The sequence below is a fragment of the Gorilla gorilla genome, chromosome 16 (genome assembly GCF_029281585.2).
Source record: "Gorilla gorilla gorilla isolate KB3781 chromosome 16, NHGRI_mGorGor1-v2.1_pri, whole genome shotgun sequence".
Taxonomy (NCBI): Eukaryota; Metazoa; Chordata; class Mammalia; order Primates; family Hominidae; genus Gorilla; species Gorilla gorilla.
In genome coordinates this window covers 8,066,449-8,089,939 of record NC_073240.2, presented here as the reverse complement: position 1 = coordinate 8,089,939, position 23,491 = coordinate 8,066,449, and positions in this window count along the sequence as shown.

Here is a 23,491-nt window from a genome sequence, read left to right as displayed (position 1 = left end):
CTTTGGTACATTCCATTCCATTCCATTCCATTCCATTCCATTCCATTCCATTACATTACATTCCATTCCATTCCGTTCTACTCAGGTTGATTCCATTCTATTCCATTCCATTCCATTCCATTCCATTCCATTCCATTCCATTCCATTCCATTCGATTCCATTCCATTCCATTCCATTGAATTCCATTCCATTCCATTCCATTCCATTCCATGGAATTCCATTCCGTTCCATTCCATTCCATTGAATTCCATTCCATTCCATTCCATTCCATTCCATTCCATTCCATTCCATTCTACTGGTGTCCATTCCATTCCATTCCATTCCATTCCATTCCATTCCATTCCATTCCATTCCTTTCCATTCCATTGCATTCCATTGCATTCCATTCCATTCCATTCCATTCCATTCCATTCCATTCCATTCCACTCCACTCCACTCCACTCCACTCCATTCCACTCCACACCGGTACATTCCATTCCATTCCATTCCATTCCATTCCATTCCGTGCTTCTCGGGTACATTCCGTTCCGTTCCATTCCATTCCATTCCATTCCATTCCGTTCCAGTGCACTCTACTCCACTCCACTCCACTCCACTCCACTCCGGTACATTCCATTCCATTCCATTCCATTCCATTTCCATTCCCATTCCATTTCCATTCCCGTACCATTTCCATTCCCGTTTCTTTTCCATTCCCGTTCCATTTCCATTCCAGTTCCATTACCATTCCCGTTCCATTTCCATTCCCGATCCATTTCCATTCCCGTTCCATTTCCGTTCCCGTTCCATTTCCATTCCCGTTCCATTTCCATTCCCTTTCCATTTCCATTTCATACCATTCCGTTCTGCTCGGGTACATTCCATTCCATTCCATTGCATTCCATTCCGTTCTGCTCCTGTCCATTCCATTCCATTCCATTCCGTTCCATTCCGTTCTACTCGGGTAGATTCCATTCCATTCCATTCCATTCCATTCCATTCCATTCCATTCCATTCCATTCCATTCCATTCTACTGGTGTCCATTCCATTCCATTCCATTCTATTCCATTCCATTCCATTCCATTCCATTGCATTCCATTCCATTCCATTCCATTCCGTTCCGTTCTACTCGGTTACATTCCATTCAATTCCATTCCATTCCGTTCTACTCGGGTAGATTCCATTCCATTCCATTCCATTCCTTTCCATTCCATTGCATTCCATTGCATTGCATTGCACTCAATTCCATTCCATTCCATTCCATTCCATTCCATTCCATTCCATTCCGTTCCGTTCAACTCGGTTACATTCCATTCAATTACATTCCATTCCGTTCTACTCGGTTACATTCCATTCCATTCCATTCCATTCCATTCCAATCCATTCCATTCCATTCCATTCCGTTCTACTCGGGTACATTCAATTCCATTCCATTCCATTCCATTCCATTCCATTCCATTCCGTTCTACTTTGGTACATTCCATTCCATTCCATTCCATTCCATTCCATTCCATTGAATTCCATTCCATTCCATTGAATTCCATTCCATTCCATTCCATTCCATTGAATTCCGTTCCATTCCATTCCATTCCATTCCATTCCATTGAATTCCATTCCATTCCATTCCATAGAATTCCGTTCCATTCCATTCCATTCCATTCCATTCCATTCCATTCCATTCCATTGAATTCAATTCCATTCCATTCCATTCCTTTCCATTGAATTCCATTCTGTTCCATTCCATTCCTTTGAATTCCGTTCCATTCCATTCCATTCCATTCCTTTCCGTTCCGTTCCGTTCCGTTCCGTTGCGTTCCGCTCCGTTCTACTCGGGTTGATTCCATTCTATTCCATTCCATTCCATTCGATCCCATTCGATTCCATTCGATTCCATTCGATTCCATTCGATTCCACTCCATTCCATTCCATAGAATTCCATTCCATTCCATTCCATTTGAATTCCATTCCATTCCATTCCATTCCATTCCATTACATTCCATTCCATTGAATTCCATTCCATTCCATTCCATTCCATTGAATTCCGTTCCTTTCCATTCCATTCCGTTCCGTTCCGTTCCGTTCCGTTCCGTTGCGTTCCGTTCCGTTCCGTTGCGTTCCGTTCCGTTCTACTCGGGTTGATTCCATTCTATTCCATTCCATTCCATTCCATTCCATTCCATTCCATTCCATTCCATTCCATTCCATTCCATTGAATTCCATTCCATTCCATTCCATTCCATAGAATTCCGTTCCATTCCATTCCATACCCTTCCGTTCCGTCCCGTTCCGTTCCGTTCCGTTCCGTTGCGTGCCGTTCCGTTCTACTCAGGTTGATTACATTCTATTCCATTCCATTCCATTCGATTCCATTCGATTCCAATCGATTCCATTCGATTGCATTCGATTCCATTCGTTGCCATTCCATTCCATTCCATTGAATTCCATTCCGTTCCATTCCATTCCATTCCATTCCATTGAATTCCATTCCATTCCATTCCATTCCTTTCCATTCCATTGAATTCCATTCCATTCCATTCCATTCCATTCCATTCCATTGAATTCCATTCCATTCCATTCCATTCCATTCCATTGAATTCCATTCCATTCCATTCCATAGAATTCCATTCCATTCCATTCCATTCCATTCCATTCCATTCCATTCCATTCCATTGAATTCCATTACGTTCCATTCCATTCCATTGAATTCCGTTCCATTCCACTCCATTCCATTCCGTTCCGTTCCGTTCCGTTCCATTCCGTTGCGTTCCGCTCCGTTCTACTCGGGTTGATTCCATTCTATTCCATTCCAGTCCATTCGATCCCATTCGATTCCATTCGATTCCATTCGATTCCATTCGATTCCACTCCATTCCATTCCATAGAATTCCATTCCATTCCATTCCATCCCATTCCATTCCATTGAATTCCATTCCATTCCATTCCATTCCATTCCATTCCATTGAATTCCATTCCATTCCATTCCATTCCATGGAATTCCATTCCATTCCATTCCATTCCATGGAATTGCATTCCATTCCATTCTATGGAATTCCATTCCATTCCATTCCATTCCATGGAATTCCATTCCATTCCATTCCATTCCATAGAATTCCATTCCATTCCATTCCATTCCATTCCATTGAATTCCGTTCCATTCCATTCCATTCCGTTCCGTTCCGTTCCGTTCCGTTCCGTTGCGTTCCGTTCCGTTCCGTTGTGTTCCGTTCCGTTCTACTCGGGTTGATTCCATTCTATTCCATTCCATTCCAATCCATTCCATTCCATTCCATTGAATACCATTCCATTCCATTCCATTCCATTCCATTCCATTCCATTCCATTCCATTCCATTCCATTGCATTCCATTCCATTCCATTCCATTCCATTCCATTCCATTCCATTGAATTCCATTCCATTCCATTCCATTCCATGGAATTCCGTTCCATTCCATTCCATTCCGTTCCGTTCCGTCCCGTTCCGTTCCGTTCCGTTCCGTTGCGTTCCGTTCCGTTCTACTCGGGTTGATTCCATTCTATTCCATTCCATTCCATTCGATTCCATTCGATTCCATTCGATTCCACTCCATTCCATTCCATAGAATTCCATTCCATTCCATTCCATTCCATTGAATTCCATTCCATTCCATTCCATTCCATTGAATTCCATTCCATTCCATTCCATTCCATTGAATTCCATTCCATTCCATTCCATTCCATTCCATTCCATTCCATTCCATTCCATTCCATTCCATTCCATTCCTTTCCATTCCATTGCATTCCATTGCATTCCATTCCATTCCATTCCATTCCATTCCATTCCATTCCACTCCACTCCACTCCACTCCACTCCATTCCACTCCACTCCACTCCGGTACATTCCATTCCATTCCATTCCATTCCATTCCATTCCGTGCTTCTCGGGTACATTCCGTTCCGTTCCATTCCATTCCATTCCATTCCATTCCGTTCCAGTGCACTCTACTCCACTCCACTCCACTCCACTCCACTCCGGTACATTCCATTCCATTCCATTCCATTCCATTTCCATTCCCATTCCATTTCCATTCCCGTTCCATTTCCATTCCCGTTTCTTTTCCATTCCCGTTCCATTTCCATTCCAGTTCCATTACCATTCCCGTTCCATTTCCATTCCCGATCCATTTCCATTCCCGTTCCATTTCCATTCCCGTTCCATTTCCATTCCCGTTCCATTACCATTCCCGTTCCATTTCCGTTCCCGTTCCGTTTCCGTTCCCGTTCCATTTCCGTTCTCGTTCCGTTTCCGTTCCCGTTCCATTTCCATTCCCGTTCCATTTCCGTTCCCGTTCCATTTCCATTCCCGTTCCATTTCCATTCCCTTTCCATTTCCATTTCATTCCATTCCGTTCTGCTCGGGTACATTCCATTCCATTCCATTGCATTCCATTCCGTTCTGCTCCTGTCCATTCCATTCCATTCCATTCCCTTCCATTCCGTTCTACTCGGGTAGATTCCATTCCATTCCATTCCATTCCATTCCATTCCATTCCATTCCATTCTACTGGTGTCCATTCCATTCCATTCCATTCTATTCCATTCCATTCCATTCCATTCCATTCCATTGCATTCCATTCCATTCCATTCCATTCCGTTCCGTTCTACTCGGTTACATTCCATTCAATTCCATTCCATTCCGTTCTACTCGGGTAGATTCCATTCCATTCCATTCCATTCCTTTCCATTCCATTGCATTCCATTGCATTGCATTGCACTCAATTCCATTCCATTCCATTCCATTCCATTCCATTCCATTCCATTCCGTTCCGTTCAACTCGGTTACATTCCATTCAATTGCATTCCATTCCGTTCTACTCGGTTACATTCCATTCCATTCCATTCCATTCCATTCCAATCCATTCCATTCCATTCCATTCCGTTCTACTCGGGTACATTCCATTCCATTCCATTCCATTCCATTCCATTCCATTCCATTCCATTCCATTCCATTGCATTCCATTCCATTCCATTCCATTCCATTCCATTCCATTCCATTGAATTCCATTCCATTCCATTCCATTCCATGGAATTCCGTTCCATTCCATTCCATTCCGTTCCGTTCCGTCCCGTTCCGTTCCGTTCCGTTCCGTTGCGTTCCGTTCCGTTCTACTCGGGTTGATTCCATTCTATTCCATTCCATTCCATTCGATTCCATTCGATTCCATTCGATTCCACTCCATTCCATTCCATAGAATTCCATTCCATTCCATTCCATTCCATTGAATTCCATTCCATTCCATTCCATTCCATTGAATTCCATTCCATTCCATTCCATTCCATTGAATTCCATTCCATTCCATTCCATTCCATTCCATTCCATTCCATTCCATTCCATTCCATTCCATTCCATTCTACTGGTGTCCATTCCATTCCATTCCATTCCATTCCATTCCATTCCATTCCATTCCTTTCCATTCCATTGCATTCCATTGCATTCCATTCCATTCCATTCCATTCCATTCCATTCCATTCCATTCCACTCCACTCCACTCCACTCCACTCCATTCCACTCCACTCCACTCCGGTACATTCCATTCCATTCCATTCCATTCCATTCCATTCCGTGCTTCTCGGGTACATTCCGTTCCGTTCCATTCCATTCCATTCCATTCCATTCCGTTCCAGTGCACTCTACTCCACTCCACTCCACTCCACTCCACTCCGGTACATTCCATTCCATTCCATTCCATTCCATTTCCATTCCCATTCCATTTCCATTCCCGTTCCATTTCCATTCCCGTTTCTTTTCCATTCCCGTTCCATTTCCATTCCAGTTCCATTACCATTCCCGTTCCATTTCCATTCCCGATCCATTTCCATTCCCGTTCCATTTCCATTCCCGTTCCATTTCCATTCCCGTTCCTTTACCATTCCCGTTCCATTTCCGTTCCCGTTCCGTTTCCGTTCCCGTTCCATTTCCGTTCTCGTTCCGTTTCCATTCCCGTTCCATTTCCATTCCCTTTCCATTTCCATTTCATTCCATTCCGTTCTGCTCGGGTACATTCCATTCCATTCCATTGCATTCCATTCCGTTCTGCTCCTGTCCATTCCATTCCATTCCATTCCGTTCCATTCCGTTCTACTCGGGTAGATTCCATTCCATTCCATTCCATTCCATTCCATTCCATTCCATTCCATTCTACTGGTGTCCATTCCATTCCATTCCATTCTATTCCATTCCATTCCATTCCATTCCATTGCATTCCATTCCATTCCATTCCATTCCGTTCCGTTCTACTCGGTTACATTCCATTCAATTCCATTCCATTCCGTTCTACTCGGGTAGATTCCATTCCATTCCATTTCATTCCTTTCCATTCCATTGCATTCCATTGCATTGCATTGCACTCAATTCCATTCCATTCCATTCCATTCCATTCCATTCCATTCCATTCCATTCCGTTCCGTTCAACTCGGTTACATTCCATTCAATTACATTCCATTCCGTTCTACTCGGTTACATTCCATTCCATTCCATTCCATTCCATTCCAATCCATTCCATTCCATTCCATTCCGTTCTACTCGGGTACATTCCATTCCATTCCATTCCATTCCATTCCATTCCATTCCATTCCATTCCATTCCATTCCATTCCGTTCTACTTTGGTACATTCCATTCCATTCCATTCCATTCCATTCAATTCCATTACATTCCATTCCATTCCATTCCGTTCTACTCAGGTTGATTCCATTCTATTCCATTCCATTCCATTCCATTCCATTCCATTCCATTCCATTCCATTCGATTCCATTCCATTCCATTCCATTGAATTCCATTCCATTCCATTCCATTCCATGGAATTCCATTCCATTCCATTCCATTCCATTCCATTCCATTCCATTCCATTCCATGGAATTCCATTCCATTCCATTCCATTCCATTCCATTCCATTCCATTCCATTCCATTCCACTGAATTCCATTCCATTCCATTCCATTCCATTCCATTGAATTCCATTCCGTTCCATTCCATTCCATTGAATTCCATTCCATTCCATTCCATTCCATTCCATTCCATTCCATTGAATTCCATTCCATTCCATTCCATTCCATTCCATTCCATCCCATTCCATTCCATTCCATTCCATTCCGTTCTACTCGGGTTGATTCCATTCTATTCCATTCCATTCCATTCGATCCCATTTGATTCCATTCGATTCCATTCAATTCCATTCTATTCCATTCCATTCCACTCCATTCCATTCCATTGAATTCCATTCCATTCCATTCCATTCCATTCCATTCCATGGAATTCCATTCCATTCCATTCCATTCCATTCCATAGAATTCCATTCCATTCCATTCCATTCCACTGAATTCCGTTCCATTCCATTCCATTCCGTTCCGTTCCGTTCCGTTCCGTTCCGTTGCGTTCCGTTCCGTTCCGTTGTGTTCCGTTCCGTTCTACTCGGGTTGATTCCATTCTATTCCATTCCATTCCATACCATTCCGTTCCGTTCCGTTCCGTTCCGTTGCGTTCCGTTCCGTTCCGTTGTGTTCCGTTCCGTTCTACTCGGGTTGATTCCATTCTATTCCATTCCATTCCAATCCATTCCATTCCATTCCATGGAATTCCATTCCATGGAATTCCATTCCATTCCATTCCATTCCATTCCATTCCATTCCATTCCATTGAATTCCATTCCATTCCATTCCATTCCATGGAATTCCGTTCCATTCCATTCCATTCCGTTCCGTTCCGTCCCGTTCCGTTCCGTTCCGTTGCGTTCCGTTCCGTTCTACTCGGGTTGATTCCATTCTATTCCATTCCATTCCATTCGATTCCATTCGATTCCATTCGATTCCACTCCATTCCATTCCATAGAATTCCATTCCATTCCATTCCATTCCATAGAATTCCATTCCATTCCATTCCATTCCATTGAATTCCATTCCATTCCATTCCATTCCATTGAATTCCATTCCATTCCATTCCATTCCATTCCATTCCATTCCATTCCATTCCATTCCATTCTACTGGTGTCCATTCCATTCCATTCCATTCCATTCCATTCCATTCCATTCCATTCCATTCCTTTCCATTCCATTGCATTCCATTGCATTCCATTCCATTCCATTCCATTCCATTCCATTCCATTCCACTCCATTCTACTGGTGTCCATTCCATTCCATTCCATTCCATTCCATTCCATTCCATTCCTTTCCATTCCATTGCATTCCATTGCATTCCATTCCATTCCATTCCATTCCATTCCATTCCATTCCACTCCACTCCACTCCACTCCACTCCATTCCACTCCACACCGGTACATTCCATTCCATTCCATTCCATTCCATTCCATTCCGTGCTTCTCGGGTACATTCCGTTCCGTTCCATTCCATTCCATTCCATTCCATTCCGTTCCAGTGCACTCTACTCCACTCCACTCCACTCCACTCCACTCAGGTACATTCCATTCCATTCCATTCCATTCCATTTCCATTCCCATTCCATTTCCATTCCCGTTCCATTTCCATTCCCGTTTCTTTTCCATTCCCGTTCCATTTCCTTTCCAGTTCCATTACCATTCCCGTTCCATTTCCATTCCCGATCCATTTCCATTCCCGTTCCATTTCCGTTCCCGTTCCATTTCCATTCCCGTTCCATTTCCATTCCCTTTCCATTTCCATTTCATACCATTCCGTTCTGCTCGGGTACATTCCATTCCATTCCATTGCATTCCATTCCGTTCTGCTCCTGTCCATTCCATTCCATTCCATTCCGTTCCATTCCGTTCTACTCGGGTAGATTCCATTCCATTCCATTCCATTCCATTCCATTCCATTCCATTCCATTCCATTCCATTCTACTGGTGTCCATTCCATTCCATTCCATTCTATTCCATTCCATTCCATTCCATGGAATTCCATTCCATTCCATTCCATTCCATGGAATTCCATTCCATTCCATTCCATTCCATGGAATTCCATTCCATTCCATTCCATTCCATTCCATTGAATTCCATTCCATTCCATTCCATTCCATTGAATTCCGTTCCATTCCATTCCATACCCTTCCGTTCCGTCCCGTTCCGTTCCGTTCCGTTCCGTTGCGTGCCGTTCCGTTCTACTCAGGTTGATTACATTCTATTCCATTCCATTCCATTCGATTCCATTCGATTCCAATCGATTCCATTCGATTGCATTCGATTCCATTCGTTGCCATTCCATTCCATTCCATTGAATTCCATTCCGTTCCATTCCATTCCATTCCATTCCATTGAATTCCATTCCATTCCATTCCATTCCTTTCCATTCCATTGAATTCCATTCCATTCCATTCCATTCCATTCCATTCCATTGAATTCCATTCCATTCCATTCCATTCCATTCCATTGAATTCCATTCCATTCCATTCCATAGAATTCCGTTCCATTCCATTCCATTCCATTCCATTCCATTCCATTCCATTCCATTGAATTCCATTCCGTTCCATTCCATTCCATTGAATTCCGTTCCATTCCACTCCATTCCATTCCGTTCCGTTCCGTTCCGTTCCGTTCTGTTCCGTTGCGTTCCGCTCCGTTCTACTCGGGTTGATTCCATTCTATTCCATTCCAGTCCATTCGATCCCATTCGATTCCATTCGATTCCATTCGATTCCATTCGATTCCACTCCATTCCATTCCATTCCATTCCACCCCATTCCATTCCATTGAATTCCATTCCATTCCATTCCATTCCATTCCATTCAATTCCATTGAATTCCATTCCATTCCATTCCATTCCATTCCATTCCATAGAATTCCATTCCATTCCATTCCATTCCATAGAATTCCGTTCCATTCCATTCCATTCCATTCCGTTCCGTTCCGTTCCGTTCCGTTGCGTTCCGTTCCGTTCCGTTGTGTTCTGTTCCGTTCTACTCGGGTTGATTCCATTCTATTCCATTCCATTCCAATCCATTCCATTCCATTCCATTGAATTCCATTCCATTCCATTCCATTCCATTCCATTCCATTCCATTCCATTCCATTCCATTGAATTCCATTCCATTCCATTCCATTCCATGGAATTCCGTTCCATTCCATTCCATTCCGTTCCGTTCCGTCCCGTTCCGTTCCGTTCCGTTCCGTTGCGTTCCTTTCCGTTCTACTGGGGTTGATTCCATTCTATTCCATTCCATTCCATTCGATTCCATTCGATTCCATTCGATTCCACTCCATTCCATTCCATAGAATTCCATTCCATTCCATTCCATTCCATAGAATTCCATTCCATTCCATTCCATTCCATTGAATTCCATTCCATTCCATTCCATTCCATTGAATTCCATTCCATTCCATTCCATTCCATTCCATTCCATTCCATTCCATTCCATTCCATTCCATTCTACTGGTGTCCATTCCATTCCATTCCATTCCATTCCATTCCATTCCATTCCATTCCATTCCATTGCATTCCATTCCTTTCCATTCCATTGCATTCCATTGCATTCCATTCCATTCCATTCCATTCCATTCCATTCCATTCCACTCCACTCCACTCCACTCCACTCCATTCCACTCCACTCCACTCCGGTACATTCCATTCCATTCCATTCCATTCCATTCCATTCCGTGCTTCTCGGGTACATTCCGTTCCGTTCCATTCCATTCCATTCCATTCCATTCCATTCCATTCCGTTCCAGTGCACTCTACTCCACTCCACTCCACTCCACTCCACTCCGGTACATTCCATTCCATTCCATTCCATTCCATTTCCATTCCCATTCCATTTCCATTCCCGTTCCATTTCCATTCCCGTTTCTTTTCCATTCCCGTTCCATTTCCATTCCAGTTCCATTACCATTCCCGTTCCATTTCCATTCCCGATCCATTTCCATTCCCGTTCCATTTCCATTCCCGTTCCATTTCCATTCCCGTTCCATTACCATTCCCGTTCCATTTCCGTTCCCGTTCCGTTTCCGTTCCCGTTCCATTTCCTTTGTCGTTCCGTTTCCGTTCCCGTTCCTTTTCCATTCCCGTTCCATTTCCGTTCCCGTTCCATTTCCAGTCCCGTTCCATTTCCATTCCCTTTCCATTTCCATTTCATTCCATTCCGTTCTGCTCGGGTACATTCCATTCCATTCCATTGCATTCCATTCCGTTCTGCTCCTGTCCATTCCATTCCATTCCATTCCGTTCCATTCCATTCTACTCGGGTAGATTCCATTCCATTCCATTCCATTCCATTCCATTCCATTCCATTCCATTCCATTCTACTGGTGTCCATTCCATTCCATTCCATTCTATTCCATTCCATTCCATTCCATTCCATTGCATTCCATTCCATTCCATTCCATTCCGTTCCGTTCTACTCGGTTACATTCCATTCAATTCCATTCCATTCCGTTCTACTCGGGTAGATTCCATTCCATTCCATTCCTTTCCTTTCCATTCCATTGCATTCCATTGCATTGCATTGCACTCAATTCCATTCCATTCCATTCCATTCCATTCCATTCCATTCCATTCCGTTCCGTTCAACTCGGTTACATTCCATTCAATTACATTCCATTCCGTTCTACTCGGTTACATTCCATTCCATTCCATTCCATTCCATTCCAATCCATTCCATTCCATTCCATTCTGTTCTACTCGGGTACATTCCATTCCATTCCATTCCATTCCATTCCATTCCATTCCATTCCACTCCGTTCTACTTTGGTACATTCCATTCCATTCCATTCCATTCCATTCCATTCCATTCCATTCCATTCCATTACATTCCATTCCATTCCATTCCGTTCTACTCAGGTTGATTCCATTCTATTCCATTCCATTCCATTCCATTCCATTCCATTCCATTCCATTCGATTCCATTCCATTCCATTCCATTGAATTCCATTCCATTCCATTCCATTCCATTCCATGGAATTCCATTCCGTTCCATTCCATTCCATTGAATTCCATTCCATTCCATTCCATTCCATTCCATTCCATTCCATTCCATTCCATTCCATTCTACTGGTGTCCATTCCATTCCATTCCATTCCATTCCATTCCATTCCATTCCATTCCATTCCTTTCCATTCCATTGCATTCCATTGCATTCCATTCCATTCCATTCCATTCCATTCCATTCCATTCCACTCCACTCCACTCCACTCCACTCCATTCCACTCCACACCGGTACATTCCATTCCATTCCATTCCATTCCATTCCATTCCGTGCTTCTCGGGTACATTCCGTTCCGTTCCATTCCATTCCATTCCATTCCATTCCGTTCCAGTGCACTCTACTCCACTACACTCCACTCCACTCCACTCCGGTACATTCCATTCCATTCCATTCCATTCCATTTCCATTCCCATTCCATTTCCATTCCCGTTCCATTTCCATTCCCGTTTCTTTTCCATTCCCGTTCCATTTCCATTCCAGTTCCATTACCATTCCCGTTCCATTTCCATTCCCGATCCATTTCCATTCCCGTTCCATTTCCATTCCCGTTCCATTTCCATTCCCGTTCCATTACCATTCCCGTTCCATTTCCGTTCCCGTTCCGTTTCCGTTCCCGTTCCATTTCCGTTGTCGTTCCGTTTCCGTTCCCGTTCCTTTTCCATTCCCGTTCCATTTCCGTTCCCGTTCCATTTCCATTCCCGTTCCATTTCCATTCCCTTTCCATTTCCATTTCATTCCATTCCGTTCTGCTCGGGTACATTCCATTCCATTCCATTGCATTCCATTCCGTTCTGCTCCTGTCCATTCCATTCCATTCCATTCCGTTCCATTCCATTCTACTCGGGTAGATTCCATTCCATTCCATTCCATTCCATTCCATTCCATTCCATTCCATTCCATTCTACTGGTGTCCATTCCATTCCATTCCATTCTATTCCATTCCATTCCATTCCATTCCATTGCATTCCATTCCATTCCATTCCATTCCGTTCCGTTCTACTCGGTTACATTCCATTCAATTCCATTCCATTCCGTTCTACTCGGGTAGATTCCATTCCATTCCATTCCATTCCTTTCCATTCCATTGCATTCCATTGCATTGCATTGCACTCAATTCCATTCCATTCCATTCCATTCCATTCCATTCCATTCCATTCCGTTCCGTTCAACTCGGTTACATTCCATTCAATTACATTCCATTCCGTTCTACTCGGTTACATTCCATTCCATTCCATTCCATTCCATTCCAATCCTTTCCATTCCATTCCATTCTGTTCTACTCGGGTACATTCCATTCCATTCCATTCCATTCCATTCCATTCCACTCCATTCCATTCCGTTCTACTTTGGTACATTCCATTCCATTCCATTCCATTCCATTCCATTCCATTCCATTACATTACATTCCATTCCATTCCGTTCTACTCAGGTTGATTCCATTCTATTCCATTCCATTCCATTCCATTCCATTCCATTCCATTCCATTCCATTCCATTCCATTCGATTCCATTCCATTCCATTCCATTGAATTCCATTCCATTCCATTCCATTCCATTCCATGGAATTCCATTCCGTTCCATTCCATTCCATTGAATTCCATTCCATTCCATTCCATTCCATTCCATTCCATTCCATTCCATTCTACTGGTGTCCATTCCATTCCATTCCATTCCATTCCATTCCATTCCATTCCTTTCCATTCCATTGCATTCCATTGCATTCCATTCCATTCCATTCCATTCCATTCCATTCCATTCCATTCCACTCCACTCCACTCCACTCCACTCCATTCCACTCCACACCGGTACATTCCATTCCATTCCATTCCATTCCATTCCATTCCGTGCTTCTCGGGTACATTCCGTTCCGTTCCATTCCATTCCATTCCATTCCATTCCGTTCCAGTGCACTCTACTCCACTCCACTCCACTCCACTCCACTCCGGTACATTCCATTCCATTCCATTCCATTCCATTTCCATTCCCATTCCATTTCCATTCCCGTTCCATTTCCATTCCCGTTTCTTTTCCATTCCCGTTCCATTTCCATTCCAGTTCCATTACCATTCCCGTTCCATTTCCATTCCCGATCCATTTCCATTCCCGTTCCATTTCCGTTCCCGTTCCATTTCCATTCCCGTTCCATTTCCATTCCCTTTCCATTTCCATTTCATACCATTCCGTTCTGCTCGGGTACATTCCATTCCATTCCATTGCATTCCATTCCGTTCTGCTCCTGTCCATTCCATTCCATTCCATTCCGTTCCATTCCGTTCTACTCGGGTAGATTCCATTCCATTCCATTCCATTCCATTCCATTCCATTCCATTCCATTCCATTCTACTGGTGTCCATTCCATTCCATTCCATTCTATTCCATTCCATTCCATTCCATTCCATTGCATTCCATTCCATTCCATTCCATTCCATTCCGTTCTACTCGGGTACATTCCATTCCATTCCATTCCATTCCATTCCATTCCATTCCATTCCATTGCATTCCATTCCATTCCATTCCATTCCGTTCCGTTCTACTCGGTTACATTCCATTCAATTCCATTCCATTCCGTTCTACTCGGGTAGATTCCATTCCATTCCATTCCATTAATTTCCATTCCATTGCATTCCATTGCATTGCATTGCACTCAATTCCATTCCATTCCATTCCATTCCATTCCATTCCATTCCATTCCGTTCCGTTCAACTCGGTTACATTCCATTCAATTGCATTCCATTCCGTTCTACTCGGTTACATTCCATTCCATTCCATTCCATTCCATTCCAATCCATTCCATTCCATTCCATTCCGTTCTACTCGGGTACATTCCATTCCATTCCATTCCATTCCATTCCATTCCATTCCATTCCATTGCATTCCATTCCATTCCATTCCATTCCATTCCATTCCATTCCATTGAATTCCATTCCATTCCATTCCATTCCATGGAATTCCGTTCCATTCCATTCCATTCCGTTCCGTTCCGTCCCGTTCCGTTCCGTTCCGTTCCGTTGCGTTCCGTTCCGTTCTACTCGGGTTGATTCCATTCTATTCCATTCCATTCCATTCGATACCATTCGATTCCATTCGATTCCACTCCATTCCATTCCATAGAATTCCATTCCATTCCATTCCATTCCATTGAATTCCATTCCATTCCATTCCATTCCATTGAATTCCATTCCATTCCATTCCATTCTATTGAATTCCATTCCATTCCATTCCATTCCATTCCATTCCATTCCATTCCATTCCATTCCATTCCATTCTACTGGTGTCCATTCCATTCCATTCCATTCCATTCCATTCCATTCCATTCCTTTCCATTCCATTGCATTCCATTGCATTCCATTCCATTCCATTCCATTCCATTCCATTCCATTCCATTCCACTCCACTCCACTCCACTCCACTCCATTCCACTCCACTCCACTCCGGTACATTCCATTCCATTCCATTCCATTCCATTCCATTCCGTGCTTCTCGGGTACATTCCGTTCCGTTCCATTCCATTCCATTCCATTCCATTCCGTTCCAGTGCACTCTACTCCACTCCACTCCACTCCACTCCACTCCGGTACATTCCATTCCATTCCATTCCATTCCATTTCCATTCCCATTCCATTTCCATTCCCGTTCCATTTCCATTCCCGTTTCTTTTCCATTCCCGTTCCATTTCCATTCCAGTTCCATTACCATTCCCGTTCCATTTCCATTCCCGATCCATTTCCATTCCCGTTCCATTTCCATTCCCGTTCCATTTCCATTCCCGTTCCTTTACCATTCCCGTTCCATTTCCGTTCCCGTTCCGTTTCCGTTCCCGTTCCATTTCCGTTCTCGTTCCGTTTCCATTCCCGTTCCATTTCCATTCCCTTTCCATTTCCATTTCATTCCATTCCGTTCTGCTCGGGTACATTCCATTCCATTCCATTGCATTCCATTCCGTTCTGCTCCTGTCCATTCCATTCCATTCCATTCCGTTCCATTCCGTTCTACTCGGGTAGATTCCATTCCATTCCATTCCATTCCATTCCATTCCATTCCATTCCATTCTACTGGTGTCCATTCCATTCCATTCCATTCTATTCCATTCCATTCCATTCCATTCCATTGCATTCCATTCCATTCCATTCCATTCCGTTCCGTTCTACTCGGTTACATTCCATTCAATTCCATTCCATTCCGTTCTACTCGGGTAGATTCCATTCCATTCCATTCCATTCCTTTCCATTCCATTGCATTCCATTGCATTGCATTGCACTCAATTCCATTCCATTCCATTCCATTCCATTCCATTCCATTCCATTCCATTCCGTTCCGTTCAACTCGGTTACATTCCATTCAATTACATTCCATTCCGTTCTACTCGGTTACATTCCATTCCATTCCATTCCATTCCATTCCAATCCATTCCATTCCATTCCATTCCGTTCTACTCGGGTACATTCCATTCCATTCCATTCCATTCCATTCCATTCCATTCCATTCCATTCCATTCCGTTCTACTTTGGTACATTCCATTCCATTCCATTCCATTCCATTCCATTACATTCCATTCCATTCCATTCCATTCCGTTCTACTCAGGTTGATTCCATTCTATTCCATTCCATTCCATTCCATTCCATTCCATTCCATTCCATTCCATTCGATTCCATTCCATTCCATTCCATTGAATTCCATTCCATTCCATTCCATTCCATGGAATTCCATTCCATTCCATTCCATTCCATTCCATTCCATTCCATTCCATGGAATTCCATTCCATTCCATTCCATTCCATTCCATTCCATTCCATTCCATTCCATTGAATTCCATTCCATTCCATTCCATTCCATTCCATTGAATTCCATTCCGTTCCATTCCATTCCATTGAATTCCATTCCATTCCATTCCATTCCATTCCATTCCATTCCATTGAATTCCATTCCATTCCATTCCATTCCATTCCATTCCATCCCATTCCATTCCATTCCATTCCATTCCGTTCTACTCGGGTTGATTCCATTCTATTCCATTCCATTCCATTCGATCCCATTTGATTCCATTCGATTCCATTCAATTCCATTCTATTCCATTCCATTCCACTCCATTCCATTCCATTGAATTCCATTCCATTCCATTCCATTCCATTCCATTCCATTCCATGGAATTCCATTCCATTCCATTCCATTCCATTCCATAGAATTCCATTCCATTCCATTCCATTCCACTGAATTCCGTTCCATTCCATTCCATTCCGTTCCGTTCCGTTCCGTTCCGTTCCGTTGCGTTCCGTTCCGTTCCGTTGTGTTCCGTTCCGTTCTACTCGGGTTGATTCCATTCTATTCCATTCCATTCCATTCCATTCCGTTCCGTTCCGTTCCGTTCCGTTGCGTTCCGTTCCGTTCTGTTGTGTTCCGTTCCGTTCTACTCGGGTTGATTCCATTCTATTCCATTCCATTCCAATCCATTCCATTCCATTCCATGGAATTCCATTCCATTCCATTCCATTCCATTCCATTCCATTCCATTCCATTCCATTCCATTGAATTCCATTCCATTCCATTCCATTCCATGGAATTCCGTTCCATTCCATTCCATTCCGTTCCGTTCCGTCCCGTTCCGTTCCGTTCCGTTGCGTTCCGTTCCGTTCTACTCGGGTTGATTCCATTCTATTCCATTCCATTCCATTCGATTCCATTCCATTCCATTCCATTGAATTCCATTCCATTCCATTCCATTCCATGGAATTCCATTCCATTCCATTCCATTCCATTCCATTCCATTCCATTCCATGGAATTCCATTCCATTCCATTCCATTCCATTCCATTCCATTCCATTCCATTCCATTGAATTCCATTCCATTCCATTCCATTCCATTCCATTGAATTCCATTCCGTTCCATTCCATTCCATTGAATTCCATTCCATTCCATTCCATTCCATTCCATTCCATTCCATTGAATTCCATTCCATTCCATTCCATTCCATTCCATTCCATCCCATTCCATTCCATTCCATTCCATTCCGTTCTACTCGGGTTGATTCCATTCTATTCCATTCCATTCCATTCGATCCCATTTGATTCCATTCGATTCCATTCAATTCCATTCTATTCCATTCCATTCCACTCCATTCCATTCCATTGAATTCCATTCCATTCCATTCCATTCCATTCCATTCCATTCCATGGAATTCCATTCCATTCCATTCCATTCCATTCCATAGAATTCCATTCCATTCCATTCCATTCCACTGAATTCCGTTCCATTCCATTCCATTCCGTTCCGTTCCGTTCCGTTCCGTTCCGTTGCGTTCCGTTCCGTTCCGTTGTGTTCCGTTCCGTTCTACTCGGGTTGATTCCATTCTATTCCATTCCATTCCATTCCATTCCGTTCCGTTCCGTTCCGTTCCGTTGCGTTCCGTTCCGTTCTGTTGTGTTCCGTTCCGTTCTACTCGGGTTGATTCCATTCTATTCCATTCCATTCCAATCCATTCCATTCCATTCCATGGAATTCCATTCCATTCCATTCCATTCCATTCCATTCCATTCCATTCCATTCCATTCCATTGAATTCCATTCCATTCCATTCCATTCCATGGAATTCCGTTCCATTCCATTCCATTCCGTTCCGTTCCGTCCCGTTCCGTTCCGTTCCGTTGCGTTCCGTTCCGTTCTACTCGGGTTGATTCCATTCTATTCCATTCCATTCCATTCGATTCCATTCGATTCCATTCGATTCCACTCCATTCCATTCCATAGAATTCCATTCCATTCCATTCCATTCCATAGAATTCCATTCCATTCCATTCCATTCCATTGAATTCCATTCCATTCCATTCCATTCCATTGAATTCCATTCCATTCCATTCCATTCCATTCCATTCCATTCCATTCCATTCCATTCTACTGGTGTCCATTCCATTCCATTCCATTCCATTCCATTCCATTCCATTCCTTTCCATTCCATTGCATTCCATTGCATTCCATTCCATTCCATTCCATTCCATTCCATTCCATTCCACTCCACTCCACTCCACTCCACTCCATTCCACTCCACTCCACTCCGGTACATTCCATTCCATTCCATTCCTTTCCATTCCATTCCGTGCTTCTCGGGTACATTCCGTTCCGTTCCATTCCATTCCATTCCATTCCATTCCATTCCATTCCGTTCCAGTGCACTCTACTCCACTCCACTCCACTCCACTCCACTCCGGTACATTCCATTCCATTCCATTCCATTCCATTTCCATTCCCATTCCATTTCCATTCCCGTTCCATTTCCATTCCCGTTTCTTTTCCATTCCCGTTCCATTTCCATTCCAGTTCCATTACCATTCCCGTTCCATTTCCATTCCCGATCCATTTCCATTCCCGTTCCATTTCCATTCCCGTTCCATTTCCATTCCCGTTCCATTACCATTCCCGTTCCATTTCCGTTCCCGTTCCGTTTCCGTTCCCGTTCCATTTCCGTTGTCGTTCCGTTTCCGTTCCCGTTCCTTTTCCATTCCCGTTCCATTTCCGTTCCCGTTCCATTTCCATTCCCGTTCCATTTCCATTCCCTTTCCATTTCCATTTCATTCCATTCCGTTCTGCTCGGGTACATTCCATTCCATTCCATTGCATTCCATTCCGTTCTGCTCCTGTCCATTCCATTCCATTCCATTCCGTTCCATTCCATTCTACTCGGGTAGATTCCATTCCATTCCATTCCATTCCATTCCATTCCATTCCATTCCATTCCATTCCATTCCATTCCATTCTACTGGTGTCCATTCCATTCCATTCCATTCTATTCCATTCCATTCCATTCCATTCCATTGCATTCCATTCCATTCCATTCCATTCCGTTCCGTTCTACTCGGTTACATTCCATTCAATTCCATTCCATTCCGTTCTACTCGGGTAGATTCCATTCCATTCCATTCCATTCCTATCCATTCCATTGCATTCCATTGCATTGCATTGCACTCAATTCCATTCCATTCCATTCCATTCCATTCCATTCCATTCCATTCCGTTCCGTTCAACTCGGTTACATTCCATTCAATTACATTCCATTCCGTTCTACTCGGTTACATTCCATTCCATTCCATTCCATTCCATTCCAATCCATTCCATTCCATTCCATTCTGTTCTACTCGGGTACATTCCATTCCATTCCATTCCATTCCATTCCATTCCACTCCATTCCATTCCGTTCTACTTTGGTACATTCCATTCCATTCCATTCCATTCCATTCCATTCCATTCCATTACATTCCATTCCATTCCATTCCGTTCTACTCAGGTTGATTCCATTCTATTCCATTCCATTCCATTCCATTCCATTCCATTCCATTCCATTCCATTCCATTCGATTCCATTCCATTCCATTCCATTGAATTCCATTCCATTCCATTCCATGGAATTCCATTCCATGGAATTCCATTCCGTTCCATTCCATTCCATTGAATTCCATTCCATTCCATTCCATTCCATTCCATTCCATTCCATTCCATTCCATTCCATTCTACTGGTGTCCATTCCATTCCATTCCATTCCATTCCATTCCATTCCATTCCATTCCTTTCCATTCCATTGCATTCCATTGCATTCCATTCCATTCCATTCCATTCCATTCCATTCCATTCCACTCCACTCCACTCCACTCCACTCCATTCCACTCCACACCGGTACATTCCATTCCATTCCATTCCATTCCATTCCATTCCGTGCTTCTCGGGTACATTCCGTTCCGTTCCATTCCATTCCATTCCATTCCATTCCGTTCCAGTGCACTCTACTCCACTCCACTCCACTCCACTCCACTCAGGTACATTCCATTCCATTCCATTCCATTCCATTTCCATTCCCATTCCATTTCCATTCCCGTTCCATTTCCATTCCCGTTTCTTTTCCATTCCCGTTCCATTTCCATTCCAGTTCCATTACCATTCCCGTTCCATTTCCATTCCCGATCCATTTCCATTCCCGTTCCATTTCCGTTCCCGTTCCATTTCCATTCCCGTTCCATTTCCATTCCCTTTCCATTTCCATTTCATACCATTCCGTTCTGCTCGGGTACATTCCATTCCATTCCATTGCATTCCATTCCGTTCTGCTCCTGTCCATTCCATTCCATTCCATTCCGTTCCATTCCGTTCTACTCGGGTAGATTCCATTCCATTCCATTCCATTCCATTCCATTCCATTCCATTCCATTCCATTCCATTCCATTCTACTGGTGTCCATTCCATTCCATTCCATTCTATTCCATTCCATTCCATTCCATTCCATTGCATTCCATTCTATTCCATTCCATTCCGTTCCGTTCTACTCGGTTACATTCCATTCAATTCCATTCCATTCCGTTCTACTCGGGTAGATTCCATTCCATTCCATTCCATTCCTTTCCATTCCTTTGCATTCCATTGCATTGCATTGCACTCAATTCCATTCCATTCCATTCCATTCCATTCCATTCCGTTCCGTTCAACTCGGTTACATTCCATTCAATTCCATTCCATTCCGTTCTACTCGGTTACATTCCATTCCATTCCATTCCATTAAATTCCAATCCATTCCATTCCATTCCATTTCGTTCTACTCGGGTACATTCCATTCCATTCCATTCCATTCCATTCCATTCCATTCCATTCCATTCCGTTCTACTTTGGTACATTCCATTCCATTCCATTCCATTCCATTCCATTCCATTCCATTCCATTCCATTCCATTTCATTCCATTCCATTCCATTCCATTCCATTCCATTCCATTCCATTGAATTCCATTCCATTCCATTCCATTCCATGGAATTCCGTTCCATTCCATTCCATTCCGTTCCGTTCCGTCCCGTTCCGTTCCGTTCCGTTCCGTTGCGTTCCGTTCCGTTCTACTCGGGTTGATTCCATTCTATTCCATTCCATTCCATTCGATTCCATTCGATTCCATTCGATTCCACTCCATTCCATTCCATAGAATTCCATTCCATTCCATTCCATTCCATTGAATTCCATTCCATTCCATTCCATTCCATTCCATTCCATTCCATTCCATTCCATTCCATTCCATTCTACTGGTGTCCATTCCATTCCATTCCATTCCATTCCATTCCATTCCATTCCATTCCATTCCACTCCACTCCACTCCACTCCACTCCATTCCACTCCACTCCACTCCGGTACATTCCATTCCATTCCATTCCATTCCATTCCATTCCGTGCTTCTCGGGTACATTCCGTTCCGTTCCATTCCATTCCATTCCATTCCATTCCGTTCCAGTGCACTCTACTCCACTCCACTCCAGTCCACTCCACTCTGGTACATTCCATTCCATTCCATTCCATTCCATTTCCATTCCCATTCCATTTCCATTCCCGTTCCATTTCCATTCCCGTTTCTTTTCCATTCCCGTTCCATTTCCATTCCAGTTCCATTACCATTCCCGTTCCATTTCCATTCCCGATCCATTTCCATTCCCGTTCCATTTCCATTCCCGTTCCATTTCCATTCCCGTTCCATTACCATTCCCGTTCCATTTCCGTTCCCGTTCCGTTTCCGTTCCCGTTCCATTTCCGTTCTCGTTCCGTTTCCGTTCCCGTTCCATTTCCATTCCCGTTCCATTTCCGTTCCCGTTCCATTTCCATTCCCGTTCCATTTCCATTCCCTTTCCATTTCCATTTCATTCCATTCCGTTCTGCTCCTGTCCATTCCATTCCATTCCATTCCGTTCCATTCCGTTCTACTCGGGTAGATTCCATTCCATTCCATTCCATTCCATTCCATTCCATTCCATTCCATTCCATTCTACTGGTGTCCATTCCATTCCATTCCATTCTATTCCATTCCATTCCATTCCATTCCATTGCATTCCATTCCATTCCATTCCATTCCGTTCCGTTCTACTCGGTTACATTCCATTCAATTCCATTCCATTCCGTTCTACTCGGGTAGATTCCATTCCATTCCATTCCATGCCTTTCCATTCCATTGCATTCCATTGCATTGCATTGCACTCAATTCCATTCCATTCCATTCCATTCCATTCCATTCCATTCCATTCCGTTCCGTTCAACTCGGTTACATTCCATTCAATTACATTCCATTCCGTTCTACTCGGTTACATTCCATTCCATTCCATTCCATTCCATTCCAATCCATTCCATTCCATTCCATTCCGTTCTACTCGGGTACATTCCATTCCATTCCATTCCATTCCATTCCATTCCATTCCATTCCATTCCATTCCATTCCATTCCGTTCTACTTTGGTACATTCCATTCCATTCCATTCCATTCCATTCCATTCCATTCCTTTCCATTCCATTCCATTCCGTTCTACTCAGGTTGATTCCATTCTATTCCATTCCATTCCATTCCATTCCATTCCATTCCATTCCATTCCATTCGATTCCATTCCATTCCATTCCATTGAATTCCATTCCATTCCATTCCATTCCATTCCATTCCATTGAATTCCATTCCATTCCATTCCATTCCATTCCATTGAATTCCATTCCGTTCCATTCCATTCCATAGAATTCCATTCCATTCCATTCCATTCCATTCCATTCCATTCCATTGAATTCCATTCCATTCCATTCCATTCCATTCCATTCCATTCCATCCCATT